The sequence below is a fragment of the Macrobrachium nipponense genome, chromosome 21, assembly GCF_015104395.2.
Source record: "Macrobrachium nipponense isolate FS-2020 chromosome 21, ASM1510439v2, whole genome shotgun sequence".
NCBI lineage: Eukaryota > Metazoa > Arthropoda > Malacostraca > Decapoda > Palaemonidae > Macrobrachium > Macrobrachium nipponense.
This window is the reverse complement of record NC_087212.1, coordinates 67,742,111-67,754,078: the sequence shown is the minus strand read 5'-3', so window position 1 is coordinate 67,754,078 and position 11,968 is coordinate 67,742,111. Positions and strand designations below refer to the sequence as shown.

At 35.7% G+C, this 11,968-nt stretch overlaps 1 long non-coding RNA gene across 1 annotated transcript in view; it reads left to right on the top strand.

Annotated features, from left to right (window-relative positions):
• The window catches only part of LOC135197613 (uncharacterized), a 542,613-nt gene that overhangs the window by 431,101 nt on the left and 99,544 nt on the right, over positions 1–11,968 (top strand). The gene's annotated exons all lie outside the window — the stretch shown is intronic.

Sequence of the window (11,968 nt, the reverse complement as noted above, 5' to 3'; positions counted from 1 at the left end):
CAAACATCCCACTACATTTTGTGCCATTTACTCAGAATGCTACGGCTGCCTTTCTCTTTAGTCTGTCTTCTTTCTGTGAAGAATACTAAACTAGTAGATTAATTTAATTTCAATAAAGAAAATAAAGCCCCCTCCTTAAATTTCAATCACAGTTGCAAGAACAACTCATAATTGTGTATTTGGTGAAAAATTGTTTAGAAATTTCTACGAATTATTCTTCTGTTATTCGTGCAAAATCATGCAGCATAAAAATACAGCAGGAACAAGCAATATTTTACCATTGGTATTTTTAAAAGGAAAATCCATTACGGTTCAGGAAAACTCGAGTATTGTTTCAGTCGATAATCATCTCCCAAGTGATCATAAAACTAAGGATTTTTTAAAATCCGGGTAATCATGTTTTTACACTGGTTTAATGAAGTCCGGGGATTGGTTTGATAACAGGGCGCGCCATGAAGTTTAACGAGATATAATTTACTAAAGGTAATCTCTTTCTGTGTCTCTCACTGATGCTAATCAGGGTTTTCTTAAGGACTGAAAAAGATCATGCACAAGAAAAAGCAAGAGAAAAAACACGTGCGATTACTTCCCTAAAATAGAAGGGTAAGAGAAAAATATGAATGAAAAGAGATGTTAAGACGAAGAGATGAGAAATGTGACGAAAGGAACATGAATATATAATATGGAGAGGATGGATTAAAAAAAAGAAGAGCAAGAACAAAAACTTGATTCGACGTTTATTCCTTTCATCATTCAGTAATTAACTATTTTATTACATATACCCAACAAAATTCTTCACGTTCAGAAACATCAAAACGACAACTGATAACGCGAAAAGATCCTTGGTATCCTTAATATTATATAAATTGTTTGTCAAGCGATATACTGTTTTTAAAGTAGACTACTCCAACCAAATGCTGTGTATTAAGATCCAACCTATAGTTGAATCGAACTAAATTTTATGTTCATCTCAGTTCTACCTAAGTACTTTTACCAAGTTTACCTAAATCAACTGAAGTTCAGCCTGGCTTAATTTCTGTTTCTTTTTTGGTTCCCACTTAATCTAATTCGACTTGTCTTGATTTAATCTAACAATAATTTTTACTTTCGTTCAGATGATTTAAGAAGTTCCTCACCCAAGGAATCCTCGGGAGACGAATGGTGAATACTACTGGATGTGTTTCAAATTAACTTGAACAATGCTGTGCCTCCAACGTATTACTTTTCTTTCTAACATAGGCGATTTGATGTAAAATACTACTCTCATGACACATTCTGGCTTGATTCGTTACCGTACCTGTTAAATTAACAGTTCCTAAATTATGTTAACAGTTATAGTACACATTTGTTTGTAGTTTTACATACGGTAACCACAGAACTAGTAGTTATCACATAAAAATGATCTGGTCAAAGATCCTAATTATAAAATGAGGAAACTAGGGATGAGATATGAATTTACAGGCCAAAGACCATGGGGCTTCACATACCATAACTATTACCATTTCAAACCTAATGCTTTTAAAGAATGAGGGAGAAGAGGCTGTCACTTAGGAATTCCCAATTACTGAGAACCATCCCACCTACCAATCCTAAGTCGCCCCCAAACCCCACCCTCGCCACCTCTCCAAATAAAACTATTCCACCGCTGGATAGAATCCAGTTCTTGAAGCTACCTGCCAATTCCAGAGAAGAAAAACCCCCCGGGCTCTGCGAATTCTATTCCGTCAGTGACTCGATCGTTCGAGTTTTTTTTTCCGAGAAATGTCGAGGTCTCTCTCGTCTTCTCCCTAGCAATTCTCACGTTGATCTTTCGCCAGAGCTCAGCATTCAACTCGTTTGATAGGATTTCTCCTTCCACATCTCATTGAATTCTTTTCTCACATCCAGTCATTCAACATTTGCGATATTTCTCGAAATTGCAAAACTTCGGAAGCCGGAATGGTTGCTTTAGGATTTCATTTGGGGTGTAATAAAGGGTACCTTCGCAACTTTCCCTTTCATTTAGGCAGCCTAAACATATATTCTTTTTTGCCATATAACTTATTTCGTTATTGGCCGAGTTTCAGCTTTGAAGTCCAGTCACCTATTTTTTTCAGAAACCCTTTTATTTCTGAAAGTCCTGTCCTCGATCCTTGCTTCTATAATGAAATGACAAACCCCCGATAAATACATTACATATAGATATATACATATATGTGTATGTGTGTATGCATGTAGGAAACAAAATAAGACTTCATATTTCCAAGTACTCCCAAGCAGAATCCCTTTCCGACGAAAGTTTCAAAGAAAAAAGGAGAGTGAAAAACCTTAATAATTATAAAAAATAAACAGGGGAGTGATAAGATTTAGACTGAAAGAAACTGGAAGTGTTTTTGGCGGGTGGAGGGGTGGCGGGCGGTTATGGAAAATATAATGGATTTTCGTGTGGAACTACGATATCCTTTTCAGATTCAAAACTAAAGGCACAAAACGAAAAAAAAAAAAAAATCGAAATTATAAAGGGAAATATAAACTAAAAATTTCATAAAATCTAGGTGTAATGGTCACACCGGTTTCCTACTGAATGAGATATACTTGAGCTGAGTTCCCAGAAAAATAAAGTGTTCAATGAATTAAACTACTTAATTTTGTTGAGAATCAGACCCCCCAAAAAAAGAAAGAGGGGGGGGGGCAAGCCCAAATCTAAAGGAAGTACGGGGTATAACTGCATAACTACAAAATATAACGAAATCTGATTATTTTGCTGAAGAATCGTATATACTGAGCTTCACGATCTTTCTCAGAACTAAACAAAAAATAATAAGAATAGAGTGTGAGGGGAAAAAGGAAATGCAGCTTAGGTACATCATTTGTTTATTTCATAAGAAAGGAAGATCTTTTATTACAATACAACAGAAACAGGAAAGGTAACCAGCGAAATGTTTCTGATAGAGAAAATATTTGTTATATTATGTTTTACGTTCAGAATCCTATATATATGGAGTTTCTAATCAGAGAGAGAATGGGTCCATTTAATTATAAAAAAAAAATTAGTTCGAGGATGCCAAGAGCAGAAGTCTGTATGTGACCCTCTCCATAATGAAGGTCAGTGAACCTTTAGAAATAAATGAATGCCAAAATCCACACAAATAATCAGTTTAGGCATAATTTAGAATAAGGTGTTTGAATAATCCTAATTATCATGAACTTTAGCACAAAAATGGAAATGGTACAGATGAGACGATTAAAGAATTAAGAATGATTTTACATTTGTAAAAATCATGTGTATCAGAACGAAGAGAGAGAGAGAGATGGGATAATCAATTAAAATAATCAAAGTTGTATTGATTTCTGGAGATTGTGCTGTATATAAGGTAGAGTGTTTGTCAAACTTCCTGTAAGGTCTTTTTACATAATTTTCGTTTTATGTTTCCTCAGAAAACCTACTGCTCACATTCCTTAGTAACAGCCTTTGGTATTGATACAGACTATTTATGTATATACTATATAATATATAGTGTATTAGTATATATATATATATATATATATATATATGTATGTATATATATATATATATATGTGTGTGTATATATATATATATATATATATATATATATATATATATATATATATGTATATATATATGCGTGTGTGTGTGTGTGTGTGTGTGTGAAAGAGAGAGAGAGAGAGAGAGAGAGAGAGAGAGAGAGAGAGATCCAACGAATGGCATTCTCGATTTGTCTGAGCAAATAATAAATCTAGTTTTCATTATTTAAATTCATTTTTGTCTGTGGCATACTAATCTCACATTTTAGCTCCATCTGTCCTATCTTGTAGGGAAAAGTGTTCCATTGAAGATGAGTGCTTTCAAAGAGGTATTTGAAAGACGGTTATTACATTGAGAATTTTATTTCGTCTGGATTTTCTATCTCTCTCATTAAATACTCGGAAAACATTTTTAGAAGGTTTAAGGAAAATAATCAAGAATGACACTGTATCTCATTCAGAAGATGTCACCGAAAAAGAATATCAAGAAGGAAACCAGTGCAACAGCAAGTATTAATAATGAAAACAACGTTTAAAATAACCATTCCTTTTCAATAGTCTCTGAAATTGGATAATTATTCATGGGGCATTTAGCTATAAAGCAGTATTTTCATTTTGTTTTTCAAAAGATCTTCATGACTGTCCTCTTTCTCTTTCCACATCTCTCTATTGTCCTCCAAATTTCCATTTTATCGGGAAGATTTCTCAGTGAGATTTCATGATCTCAGCCTCAATTTTAGCCCCCAAAAGAAACCGACCTTTAGAAGAATACCGGCATTCATCCGGTCTGCTTGCCAGCCATTTTTCTTCTCAGAGAGAAAGCGTCCTTCAAAAACACAAAGAAACCATTAGTTAGCTCTTTCTTCCTCTCTCGGTACCTCTTTTCCTATTTTAACTCGCATGATGTTTGCTTGATGAATCTCCCTAGATTCACTCCTTAAGCAATCAAATTTTATCAGGGTATATCTCCAGCTTGGAACTAGGGAAGAAAATATAAGGTAATGTTGGCCATAAAATTTGAAAAAGAAAATTAAAATTTGTTTGGCAAGTCAAAACGCGTCTATAAAACATTAAATTAAAATTATTTTCTTTATCGTAAAAATAATAATAATAATATAGTTTTCTCTATTTTCCTAATAACTTACTTTTCTTGGTTACTGCATGGCGCCTGTAACTCCCGATACTAGAGAAGGAAATAATCGCACATCGGGAAATAATTAATTTAGTATGTAAAGTTTGTCTGGTAACTGAAATATGGGGATCATGATCCGTAGAGTTTTCTCTGGTCGGTATAGTTCTTAAATCAACTACAAGTGTTAGGCCAATGTTTCTTTCAGTTACTACTGAGCATGTACACGGTAAAGGGCGGAAGTAGACTGGCGTTGATGTTGAAGATTAAACCAGCATAATGACGGCACGGGCTCTTGCTCTCAGAGCCCATAAGGCGTTCATGCTGGGTCCTACTCTTTATATAGGTGATGGTCAGCAGGGGGTCAATTGCATGCTGACTTCTGATTGGGCGAGGCAAAATACTGGTCGTTTATTGCCCAGCGAGAAGTTTCTTCAAGCCAAAGTCTCAACCTTGATGGTCGCACTGCAGTAGCCTCGCTGACTGGCGGGGCTGGTGCGTGGCGACCAATAAAAATATTCGCAGGATAATACGAGGCAGAGACGTCACGCAACGTTACTCACCACGCAGTGACGTCACGCACGAGCCCCGTCGGTTTGCGAGACCACTGCAGCGTGACCATCAAGTTTGAGATTTTGGCTTGAAGAAACTTCCACGGCCATAAGATGATATGTGAATACTTTGTAGGGTTGACGATACGCATGGACTAAGTGACAAACTTTATGATGGCAACTGTTTTTAAATTAACTTGGTTCCGGCACAAACTGAAAACAAATCTCCAATGCGGGCTCGGTTTTGGTGGAAATGTATAATGTTTATTTCATAACTGAGGAAATAAAAAAAAAGGAATATCTACCAGAAAGCAAGATGAAACTAAAAATCTATAACACATAGAAATATTATCAACTTTAAGGGAATATAAGACCTAAATACTACCAAAAATAGAAACATATTCCCCATCAAAATGTCCCCAGTTACCCTAAAGTACAAAACGACCACAGAAAAGGCAGTAGAAAGACGGTTAGACGATAGGTATTCATACGCAGTTAAACGTGAAACGCTAATTTTACAATCAACCCTGAGTGGGAAAAACTCTGCAGTCATTCTCGGGTGGAAATGAAAAAATCTTTGATTACGTCTGAGGAAAGAAAGTGAACTCATTATTGCTCCTGAGTAAAGGAGAGATTAAAAATGCCTGGAAGAAATTCTCATTACCGGAACCCACTGAAGTTTGGTCGATTAAGAAAAGATTGTATGAAATATTTCTTTGGAGAAAGGCAAGAGGGAGAAAATATTTTATAGAGAGGTGACCTGAAAAAAAATATGTACTTATAAATACACACACCAGGGAAATTAATTATTTAAAGCTGGATAACATCATATATTCATATAATACTCCGATTTCAGAAAATTCCGTAGAAAAACAAACAGTCACGAAAACCGCATGAAAACTATTTCCCATGCGTTTAAGTTTCATCATAGGGTAACATATAGCCATAAAAGAATGTAGGAGAAACACCAGTTTTTCAGTGCGAAAAGAAACGCTTTTTTTTTTTTTTTTTTTTTTTTGTTTTTTTTTTTTTTTTTTTTTTTTTTTGCCAGATTGGTAAAACTTTCCTCATCATTTCTATTCATTATTGAATAAGCTCTGAGAGAGAGAGAGAGAGAGAGAGAGAGAGAGAGAGAGAGAGAGAGAGAGAGAGAGAGAGAGAGAGAGTGTTGTCTGTGTGTAAAAGGAAGGATAAAATGAAAATAGAAAAAAAGGTTATCCTTGATTTTATCATCAAACTACAATTACTGGTGTGCTGATGGAAGGAAGTCTCGTGCAATGTAAAAACAAAAATTTTAAGCTTGAGTCATTTTTACCGGAATCGTTATAGATTCAACTATGGGAATATGGAAATATTTCCCTCAAATGAAGTGGTCGTTTGCCAAAATATAACGATGATGGTAGGATGAGAGAAGAGGCAAAGCGCTTAATTGTAAAGGGTAGCCAAACAAAGAATGTTTGAAGAGATTGTATACCAACTCTCCTTTATGGAAGAAAAGTTTCGACATGAGATGTAACGGGGAAGAAAGTGGCTATAGTTGTCGGTATTAACGACTCGTGTTGTATGTGTGGCGAAAGAAGAATTGACAGTGTGAGAAATATAGTTATTGTAGAAGTGGTAAACAAAATTGGCGTAGGTGAAAGGATGGATGAATATTTTCTTTAAATGGACTGGTATTGTAGGCAGAATTACAGATCTAAAGGTCGTTACTCGATAGATTGTGTAATTCGGGAGCCTTTGGATGGAAGATGGATGAAATTATTATAGAAGGAAGGGCCTTCATAACCAAGAAGCAAAAGAGTACGAGTGTTTATTCTGATATGACCAGCGTAAATTGTTAAAAATAACCGAGAGGTAATATGGAGCAGAAAATGACAAAATATCATGTTCCTCTCAATTAGAAGATCAGCGCGAAATGTGACTGTAATGCTCCTAAATAAGAAAATCCCGGTTAAATGTTACGGATGAGACCGGAAGACCACTGACTGCAGGTGGGATAAGGGGGCCTAGTTAGTCCGTCACGCAATGGAAAATAAAATACCGTGGAAAATATAAGGATCAGGAAGAAAAAGAATAAAGTAAAATGACGAGAATCCGACAAGAGAGCGTAATGATATGAGTTAGAGACGGTAAGACGAAAAATATTAACACGAGATTTATATATAAGTCGACTGAAATCGCGATCCTAATGGCTCATAATGTTATTTCCAATTGAATACAGGAGGAAGGGAGCTAAAATATGAACATCAACGAGCGATATACATTAGCAGCCATTACCATCATCCTCTCTCTCTCTCTCTCTCTCTCTCTCTCTCTCTCTCTCTCTCTCTCTCTCTCTCTCTCGGTGTGTGTGTGTGTGTTCTAAGCAGCAGTTGTTGGTAAATTCAAATGAGGTTAATCACACTGCCCACAAATGGTGCTTTCTAAGAATTTTACACAGACTAAAGGGAGTTTTCACGGACAGAATTGAAGGTCAATCTTTTTACTGTTTTTAATGAATATATATATATCTAAAGTATACCTATATAAAATATAACTCATGACTAATATTTGCTAGCAGTGCTGCATTCTCTCAATATTTTTGCATAAAACTTTCAAAAATTTTATGTAAATTTAGTGCTCCATATAATTATCTATCTATCTATCTATCTATCTATCTATCTATCTATCTATCTATCTATCTATCTATCTATCTATATATATATACATATATGTGTGTGTGTGTGTGTGTGTGTGTGAGTCTAATACGTGGGTGCTGTAATGCTGTCAAGGGTGGTGAAATCTTTTTCTGAATATGGGAGGAACTAACAACACATTATTTTTGTTTTTTTTCCTTTTTATTATGAGTTCAGCAGATAATTGCTTGACATACGCGAGTTACGGGAGATAGTTGATAATGCCGTTGATTTTTCTTTTCTCCTTTTTTTGGAAGTTAGCCATCGCTGACACAAGTTTTTTTTTTTTTTTTTTTGTTTTTTTTTTTTTTTTTTTTTTTTTTTTTTTTTTTTTAATGCATACATAATCGCACTACATTTTTTTCTGGATATTTGTGTTCCAGAAATTGTGAGTTTTCTTGCACAATACCTTTGTTGTATTTGTGACAACTTTACCAGAGATAGGAAACTTGGCTAAGTTTCTAATGACTTATGTCGTAGTGCATATGGAGAAGTCTTGGCTTAGACACTATGTATTTGGAGTTTTGTTATAATCAGTTGTGGCACATTGGTGATTTTTTCTAGAATTTCCTAGACAATTTTATTTGCCGAGCTGTTGCCCTTTTTCAGCAACTATGCTAAGGAGAGAGTTTTATAGTTTTTGACTATAACATTGAGTTATTCTCTGGAGAATTGGAGATATATTATTTTGGAGATATAATTGGAGGTATATATAATTTTGGAGTTATAATTTGAGATATAATATATTGGAGATATATTTTGGCCATTTAATGTTTGCCAATGGTGGTGAGAGCTATGTTTAGTTCAGTTATTTTGCAGCCATCTTTGTTGCAAATGGAGACACATTTTTGGAGATATATGGGGCAATATTTGTGAGTGTGTGAGTTAGATGCTTTGAGTGCACATTTTTTTGGAGATGGGATTTCAGTTTTTGATGTTCCCGCTTGGAGATTTAATATTTTTTTGGAGCCTTGTTTTATTCCACATGGAGTTATTCGTGAAATAGAGGTAAATATTTTTTTTATTTGCCGAAATAGAGGTGAATATTTTTTTATTCCTGGAGTGGTGGTTTTTTTTTTATTAACATGTGGCTATCAGAGAAATAAGAGTGATTATGGTGTGGGGGGTGGTTATTAACCAAATGGAGGAAATATTTTTATCACCGGAGTGGTGTTATTATTAACATGGTGAAATATATGGAGGTGGAATTAATCTTTGGCGGGTGACCCTTTTTTGTGGTTATGGAGTTTTTTTCGAGCCAAGAGAAGATTTCTGTGGTTCTTTCTTTTTGGTTTCGTGACTATTTGGAGGCGAGTGGGATTACTGCATTGTAGTCATATGGAGATGTTGTGCATTTTTTATGTTCACAAGTGTGTTATTTTTGGAGGCATGTAATTGCTGCATTACGAGTTTATCGTAAGTTTTTTTATCCCGAACAGATGATAATGTTTTACATAATTGGGCAGTGTCATGTTGAGAGTTAAGTCTTCGAGACAAATTTTTTAACACTTTAGTCATATCCTGGAGTTAATTTTGTGAAATGTGCTTACTTCGTGTCGGTTAGACGTTTTCTTGAGAATCACGAGTTTCCAAACTTGCAAGTCTGACTAGACATTCTTTTGTGCCGCGGGGATTATGTATATTATGCATACATTATGTGTTTTGTGATTGGGAAGTCTACTTGTTATCTTTTATTTTTTTTATTTTTCTTCTTTTTCCTACAAGAGATGTAATTGGGGATTGAGTTAAATAACATTTCTGTTTGGACGGGAGATGTAATTTAATGGGGTTGAGATTTATATAAATGGGAGTTTGACATTAAGTCTCATTGTAATTAATTATATGAGCAGTAAAGGGGTTTTTGCTGTTAGACATTGGAGATTTTTACTGATTTTGTGAGTTACTGTAATATCAGAGCTTGAGAGAACATTTTTGGGTCTGGGCTTGTTACGTGATTTTTTTTTTCCTTGGGCTCATTGTCCTTTTTTCTGTTTTTTTACTTATGAGAACATTCGAGTTTGGAATGTGAGTGCAGAAGTCCGTGGAGTTGCTGTGAGTTTTTGGATTGTGTGTGCTGATGTGTGAGTTTGGAGAATTGAGTTAGAGAACTTGATATTTTTTTTCCCTTTGCGAGTTGTGATGATGACTTGTGATTTAGTAATCATATTGAATGGAGTTAATTGGGAGACGTTCAGTTAGTATTTCTGACTTTTTGAGGTCATTGTTTAATAGAAGTAGTATGTCTGGGGTTAATTTTCTTTGATTGACCGATGACTTGACTGACATACTAACACACCAAAAAGTCGTTCCCCGATGCTAGCAAGACGTCCACCAGCCGTGCAGAGAGGTTCCTGTCGTTTATCAAGGGTGATTACAAGAGTTTCCACGAGAGTGATTGCGAGAGTTCTACAGCGCTTTTGGGGATCTGCAGAAGCCGTTAGAAGCCTTCTACAATTAGGGAGACATTCCGTATTCCTACAGCATGTTTCAGTCTGTTCTGGAAGTTGCAGAAAAGCAAAGAGGGATATTCAAGAATCCAAAATGAGAGAAAATTCTAGTGTCATTTGAGATGTAGCGTAAAGTCTAAGCGTAATAGACTTTACTTTATAATGCCAGAGACGTGCAGTTATTACTTATATTTTATTTTGAGCCGGCCAATGTTTTTTTACATTATTTAAGCTGTTTTGTTCGACCATTTGCTAGGCAGGAGCTAGCAGTTTGGCGAGGCCGAGCTATGTGAGTCTTAGGGTTATAATTAATGATATATTTAATAGCATAATGTGATGCTCTGTGACCTTTTTGGAATGCATAGAGAACAGAGCCGAAGCAACGACCCGAGAAAAGCTGATAAATGATTTCTGTGATGGCGTGATTTGAAACTGTATAGTTAGGCGAGTCAATGTTCGTCAGTTCATGGGTCTTTGTTCAAAGTGCCTTTGGGAAACTGGTTGTAGCCTGTAATATGAGGCGTTAACGAAGTGTGTATTCATCTGTGCGTGTGTGCCTCTTCCTTTGATAATGTATCTCTAGCCAAGTCTATGGGAAGACTTGCACAAAGATTCGTGGGAGGAAGGCAAAGCCACGATGGCGGTGCCTAAGTGTTTTTTTGAGTAGTGAGTGAGATATTGTGGCTGCAATGACGGTTCTAGCAAAGGGGGACCTAGAGTCCTAAGGGGACAGAGGGTCCCGATGGGAGAATAGACAATTGGTGTGACAAATTACTGTTTTAGACATTTTAATATGGGGGGGGCGGGGGGGCGGTTAACTGAGTTAAGTTAGTCTGTGAGACTTGATTTAGACTTGATTGATTAACTTTCCATTGTTAAATAAATAGTTATTTTTTATATATAACTTTGTCTCTCATTTTGATTACCTGACAGAATGGAGAGAAAGAGGTGGAGAGAGAGAGAGAGAGGGATCGCTTAGAGAGAGAGAGAGAGAGAGAGAAAGAGAGGTCGCGAGCCGTTGGTGGCTTGGAGAGAGAGAGGGAGAGAGAGTGTGTGTCGGTATGCCTGACGCTCGGAGTTCCACGTTTTACCAAATAAAACGAGATGAATATCCCGTTTAACACACACACACACAATCACCACACACACACACACACACACACACATATATATATATATTAATATATATATTATATATATATATATAAAGACGTAATATCTTCTGGCCTGTAACTGACATTATTGACAATGAAATAAATAAAATCTAGGCACAGCACTTGCCTTGAATCATGTTAAAGAAATTTCCAGGACATGATATAGTCGTATATCATAGTAAGTATTAATAATCATAGTAAGTTGAATAATGAAAATCATCAGCTAACTTATAAATTGTAGCTACCAAGAAACATAAAAAATGACATTTCTTTTCCAGCTATTTATAACAGAGATCTTCCAGCCCTCTAAAAATATATGTAGCATGCACTTGAACTTATGTTTGTCTATGGACAAGCATGTGCACCAATATATGATGTCCTGGTTTATGCATAACCACAAAGGCATACGCTGAGTGAATCTGTCTTTGTACCTTTGCTTCCATGTGAGAGACTGCTTTAATCTGGCAAATACACATGAGATTCGAAT